The 6,419-nt window shown below is 43.4% G+C and overlaps 1 protein-coding gene across 1 annotated transcript in view; it reads right to left on the bottom strand.

The window, feature by feature from the left end:
• ALDH3B2 (aldehyde dehydrogenase 3 family member B2) overlaps positions 1-5,992 on the bottom strand; it is a 29,902-nt gene extending 23,910 nt beyond the window's left edge. The window contains exon 1 of the mRNA XM_025356224.1: positions 5,944-5,992. The gene's annotated coding sequence lies outside the window, so the exon portion shown is untranslated. The remainder of the gene's footprint in view (positions 1-5,943) is intronic.
• Positions 5,993-6,419: the final 427 nt, after the last annotated feature.

The following is a 6,419-nucleotide window of genomic DNA, read 5'->3' as shown; positions in this document are numbered from 1 at the left end:
AACAAAAAAAAAAAAAAAAAAAAAAAAAAAAAAACTAGCTGGGCGCGGTGGCGGGTGCCTGTAGTCCCAGCTACTCGGGAGACTGAGGCAGGAGAATGGTGTGAGCCCGGGAGGCGGAGCTTGCAGTGAGCTGAGATCCAGCCACTGCACTCCAGCCTGGGCAACAGAGCGAGACTCCGTCTCAAAAAAAAAAAAAAAAGTAGATGTTGGCGTGGATACAGCGACCACGGAACACTTCTACACTGCTGGTGGCAATGTAAACTAGTACAGCTGCTATGGAAAACAATGTGGAGATTCCTTAAAGAACTAAAAGAAGAACTACCATTTGATCCAGCAATCCCACTACTGCATATCTACCTGGAGGAAAAGAAGTCATTATATGAAAAAGATACTTGCACACGCATGTTTATAGCAGCACAATTCACAATTGCAAAATCATGGAACCAACCCAAATGCCCATCAATCAAAGAGTGGATAAAGAAACTATGGTGTGTGTGTGTGTATATATATATACACACACACATATATACATGGTGTATATATACACTATGGTCTATATGTGATATATATGGTACATATGGTATATATACACATTATGGTATATATCATATATGATATATATATGATGGAATACTACTCAGCCATAAAAAGAAATGAATTAACAGGATTTGCAATGATCTGGGTGAGAGGAGTACTACTCAGCCATAAAAAGAAATGAATTAACAGCATTTGCAATGATCTGGATGAGTTTGGAGACTATTATTCTAAGTGAAGTAACTCAGGAATGGAAAACCAAACATTGTATGCTTTCACTGATATGTGGGAGCTAAGCTATGAGGATGCAAAGCATAAGAATGATACAATGGACTTTGAGGACTTAGAGGAAAGAGTGGGAGGGGGGTGAGGGATAAAAGAAAACAAATACAGTGCAGTGTATACTGCTCAGGTGATGGGTGCACCAGGATCTCACAAATCACCGCTAAAGAACTTACTCATGTGGGAGGGATTGCATTGGGAGTTATACCTGATGTAAATGACGAGTTGATGGGTGCAGCACACCAACATGGCACAAGTATACATATGTAACAAACCTTCATGTTATGCACATGTACCCTAGAACTCAAAGTATAATAATAATAAAAAAAAAGAACTTACTCATGTAATCAAATACCACCTGCACCCCAATAACTTATGGGGGAAAAATTAGGGGCCAGGTGCGGTAATTTCAGCACTTTGGGAGGCTGAGGTGGACGGATCACTTGAGGTCAGGAGTTCGAGACCAGTCTGACCAACATGATGTAACCCCATATCTACTAAAAATACAAAAAAATTAGCCAGGCATGATGGTGTGCACCTGTAATCTCAGCTCCTTGGGAGGCTGAGGCAGGAGAATTGTTTAAATCTGGGAGGTGAAGGTTGCAGTGAGCTGAGAGCACACCATAGCATTCCAGCCAGGGTGACAGAGAGAGACTCAGGTCAAAAAAAAAAAGCCAGGCGTGGTGGTTCATGCCTGTAATTCCAGCACTTTGGGAGGCCAACGAGGGCGGATCACAAGGTCAGGAGATCCAGACCATCCTGGCTAACACAGTGAAATCTTGTCTCTACTAAAAATATAAAAAATTAGCCGGGCATGGTGGCAGGCGCCTGTAGTCCCAGCTACTTGGGAAGCTGAGGCAGGAGAATGGTGTGAACCCAGGAGGCGGAGCTTGCAGTGAGCCGAGATCACGCCACTGCACTCCAGCCTAGGTGACAGAACGAGACTCCATCTAAAAAAAAAAATCAATCAATAAAAAATAAAACATTAGATTAATTAATGTGGGTGGCAAGTCACCCAGGTGCCAAGGCAAGAGATCGAGGGCACGAGCTGTTCCAGTGTAATAAAATATAAAATAAGAATATTTATACTAGATATAGATAACAGATATGATTATGTATGAATATCATTAATCATTAGTTTGCAACAATTACTCTTTACTCCAATATTACAATAATCCTTGCTCTACAATCATAACCTAGGAAAAACCAAGCCATACAGAGATAGGAGCTGAGGGGACATAGTGAGAAGTGACCAGAAGACAAGTGCGAGCCTTCTGTTATGCCCGGGCAGGGACACCAGAGGGCACCTTGGTCTAGTGGTAATGCCAGCATCTGGGAAGACGCCCGTTGCCAAGTGGACCGTGGTCTAGTGGTAGCATCAGTGCCAAGGAAAAGCACCTGCTACTTAGCAGACTGGGAAAGGGAATTCAGAGGAGTTCAGAGTACTCCTCCACCTCTTGTGGAGGGCCTGACATCAGTCAGGCCTGCCCGCAGTTATCCGGAGGCCTGACCGTCTCCCTGTGATGCTGTGCTTCAGTGGTCACGCTCCTAGTCCGCCTTCATGTTCCATCCTGTACACCTGGTTCTGCCTTTTAGATAACAGTAGCAAATTAGTCAAAGTACTAAAAGCTTCTGATATGCAGAAATAATGGCGTAAGCTGTCTCTCTCTCTCCTCTCTTTCTCTCTGCCTCGGCTGCCAGGCAGGGAAGGGCCCCCTGTCCAGTGGACACGTGACCCACGTGACTTTACCTATCATTGGAAATGGCTCTCACTCTTTACCATGCCCCTTTTGCCTTGTGTCCAATAAATATCAGCGCAGTCTGGCATTTGGGGCCACTACTGGTCTCTGCGTCTTGGTGGTAGTGGTCCCCCGGACCCAGCTGTTTTTTCTTTTATCTCTTTGTCTTGTGTCTTTATTCCGACAATCTCTCATCTCCACACACGGGGAGAAAATCCCACCGACCCTGCGGGGCTGAACCCTACAAATTAACAACAAAAAAAAGGAAATGCAAAAGGGAAATCAAAGGACTCACCCCAGAAGGGTGGTGGAAATTTTTGGATGGTTATTAAGAAATGAAATAAATAAAACGAAAATTAATGGAGCTACAACAAAGGTCTTTGCAACACCATCAAAGTCTGGGTGGACCAAAAGGAGCCCATGCTGATCCCCCAACATTAAAGGGCTCCACGTCAATTTTCTGCATTTTCCCCAGATTGGGGAAATTTAAGAACAATCAAAAGACAAAGATTATAATGAGAAAGCTGACATTGCCTGGGGCAATGCTGAGGCAAATTAAGATAAAGATTCAAAAAAGGGCACGAGTCCCTTGACTTAGTTCTCTGCTGGGAACTCAAATTCTTTTTCACCAGAAAAGGTAAGATGATCTGGGGGTAGAAAATAAAAGATCAGCCAGGTGCGGTGGCTCTTGCCTGTAATCCCAGCATTTTGGGAGGCCAAGGCGGACAGATCACTTGAGGTCAGGAGTTCGAGACCAGCCTGACAAGCATGGCAAAACCCCGTCTCTGCTGAAAAATACAAAAATTAGCTGGGTGTGGTGGAACACACCTGTAATCCCAGCTGCTCGGGAGCTGAGGCAGGAGAATCGATTGAGCCTGGGAGGCGGAGCTTGCAGCGAGCCCAGATGGCACCACTGCACTCCAGCCTGGGTGGCAGAGCAAGACTCCACCTCAAAAAGAAAGAAAGATAGAAACGGTCTGGGACCAAATCATGAAAATGAATGGGTTGATAGAATGATGAAATCTAAGATATTTAGACAGGCTTTGTGTGTCTTATGAAAATGGTCATTGTATCTGACTGGGGGCTGTTTCTCTTACCTAATACTACAAAACTGAAGGCATGTAAATCTGCCCTTGGAGAAATGTTAATTGGACACGCTGAACGGGAACTAGTAAGATTTCCTGAGCCCACAGAATATAGGGTAGAAGCTGGAGTGAGAGTCAAAACAAACCCTCCACTTCATGGCCCTTTGTGGAACATTTATTGGAGCTTATGGCAAAAACCTGTGCGCATTTCCCAGTGACAACTGCTGGGACTTTGGACTGGAGAGTTTCCTCTTGCGGGGCACTTACTGCCTTACCGTGGGATGTTAACTAAAGTTACCCCATGCTAATGGAAATAATGGTGCCCAAAAGAGTTTCATGAAAAAATAAAAATGGTTTGCACAGGATCTTGCTCTCTGGGGATGTAAGTAGGAGATTCTCATGAGCAGGAAGTCTCTTTTTTTTTTTTTCCCTAGGACTGACTCTAATTATATGAGGAGCTGCTAGATTCTACAGTGCCTGGTAAACAGCTCTCATTCAGCAAGGGCTGTGAATGACAGTTCCAAGGTGAAGATGCGACAGCTTGTGCAGAAGCTGCTACTCTGTTTAAGGAAGAGTCAAGGAAATCGTTTTCTTTTGAGTTGTTTATAGTTTAGAACATTTGGGTAAAATATCGTTCTGTGAGAATTTACCTTTCTCTCTCTCTGAGTTCTCCAAACTTTGAAAACCATGATTTTGTGACAATATAGTTATTTGCAGAAGTTTAGAAAGAGTCTTTTCTTTTAAAACAGGGCAATTGGAGACACTGGTTTTCTTTCTTTTCTTCCTTTTTGTTTTCCTTTTTTCTTTCTTTTCTTTTTTTTTTTTTAACCAAGAGTTTGACTGGAGTAACATATTTTTAGGTAAAGTATGGCAAAGCAAAATTAATAAGAACCTATACGACCAATCAATTCTTGCTGCATTTTATGTGAAAAAATCAGACCAAGTATAAGCCTAAAACTTATTTTGCACATAAATTGATCTTACTATAATTTCTCTTTGGTACAAAAGGAGGGCTAGAAAGAGAAATTGTTTCAAAGGAAAATTATAACACTTATTACTAGATTCCAGCCCTGACTTTTGTTTCTGAGTGCAGATTGAATCATGAATTATCTCTTGGCTACAATAAGCCTCTAAAGAACCAGATTAGAGGCCAGGCATGGTGTCTCACGCCTGTAATCCCAGCACTTTGGGAGGCCGAGGCTGGCGGATCACAAGGTCAGGAGTTCGAGATCAGCCTGACCAATATGATGAAACCCCATCTCTACTAAAAATACAAAAATTAGCTGGGCTTGGTGACGTGCGCCTGTAATCCCAGCTACTCAGGAGGCTGAGGCAGGAGAATCGCTTGAACCAGGGAGGTGGAGCTTGCAGTGAGCCGAGATCGTGCTACTGCACTCCAGCCTGGGCGACAGAGTGAGACTCCATTTCAAAAAGAAAAGAAAAACAAAGAGTACCAGATTATAATTTTTCTTCATATTTTTAGTTGGTGCCCTGATGGAATAGTTTCCTTTTTCTGTTCTGACACACAAATACTCTTTTAATTGTCAAAATACTATTATTATTATTGAGAGAGAGTCTCTATCACCCAGGCTGGAGTGCAGTGGCATGATCTTGGCTCACTGCTACCTCTGCCTCCTGGGCTCAAGCAATCCTCGAACCTCAGCCTCCTGAGTAGCTGGGACTACAGGCACACACCACCAGGCTCTGCTAATTTTTGTATTTTTTTTTTTTCAGAGACAGGGTTTTGCCATGTTGCCAAGACTGGTCTCAAACTGCTGGGCTCAAGTGATCCACCTGCCTTGGGTTCCCAAAGTTCTAGGATGACAGATGTGAGCCACCGCACCTGGCCAATTGTCAAATTATTAATGTTATTTATCTCTCCTTGTTTTACTTCCAAGGAAACCAGAATAGTGGTATTCTGAAGACTAGAGATGCTAATCTCCCTCATTTGGCACCCCGCTGGGCCCAATCTGCTTTTTACCGTAAATGCCCTGCTGCTGAAACTATACAAGCACCCTCCGTCTGGGCCCAGGAACTGTTGTGGAAGAGGTGGGCATGTACATTGTAAGGGCAGGGTTTGAGGGATAGTATTAGCGCAGATCCTCCAAATCAAGGATGGGTACACAAATGCCTAAACAGCTGGCAGACAAAGGGACTTTTGCCTTCTGAGCTAATATGTGGCACCGTATAAGTCCATTCTGACACTGCTAATAAAGACATACTTGAGACTGGGTAATTTAAAAGGGAAAGAGGTTTAATTGACTCACAGTTTTGCATGGCTAGGGATGTCTCAGGAAACTTACAGTTACGGTGGAAGGGGAAGCAACCACATCCTTCTTCACATGGCGGCAGGAAGGGGAAGAATGAGAGCTGAGCAGAGGGAAGCCCTTTATAAAACCATCAAATCTCGTGAGAACTTACTCACTATCACGAGATTAGCATGGAGGAAACTGCCTCCATAGTTCTATTACCTCCCACCAGGTCACTCCCACCACACGTGGGGATTATGGGAACCACAGTTCAAGATGAGATTTGGGTGGGGACACAGCCAAGCCATATAGGCACTTTTTCGTCCATTCCCAACCATAAAGAATTTTCTGCTTCCTGTAGAATTAAAAGACAATTTTACTGAACGGATATAAAGATACCTTGTGACAAAGCCTCCTGGGTATAATACTCCTAGTTATGAGATTTATGCAGATAGATATATATTTTTAAAAGTTTTTCCAACCATCTTAGAACAAATTACTAAAAGGCCACTAAAAGCACTGCAGCACAA

The sequence above is a fragment of the Theropithecus gelada genome, chromosome 14 (genome assembly GCF_003255815.1).
Source record: "Theropithecus gelada isolate Dixy chromosome 14, Tgel_1.0, whole genome shotgun sequence".
NCBI lineage: Eukaryota > Metazoa > Chordata > Mammalia > Primates > Cercopithecidae > Theropithecus > Theropithecus gelada.
The sequence above is the reverse complement of the archived record's forward strand: the minus strand, read 5'-3'. Positions and strand labels throughout refer to the sequence as shown.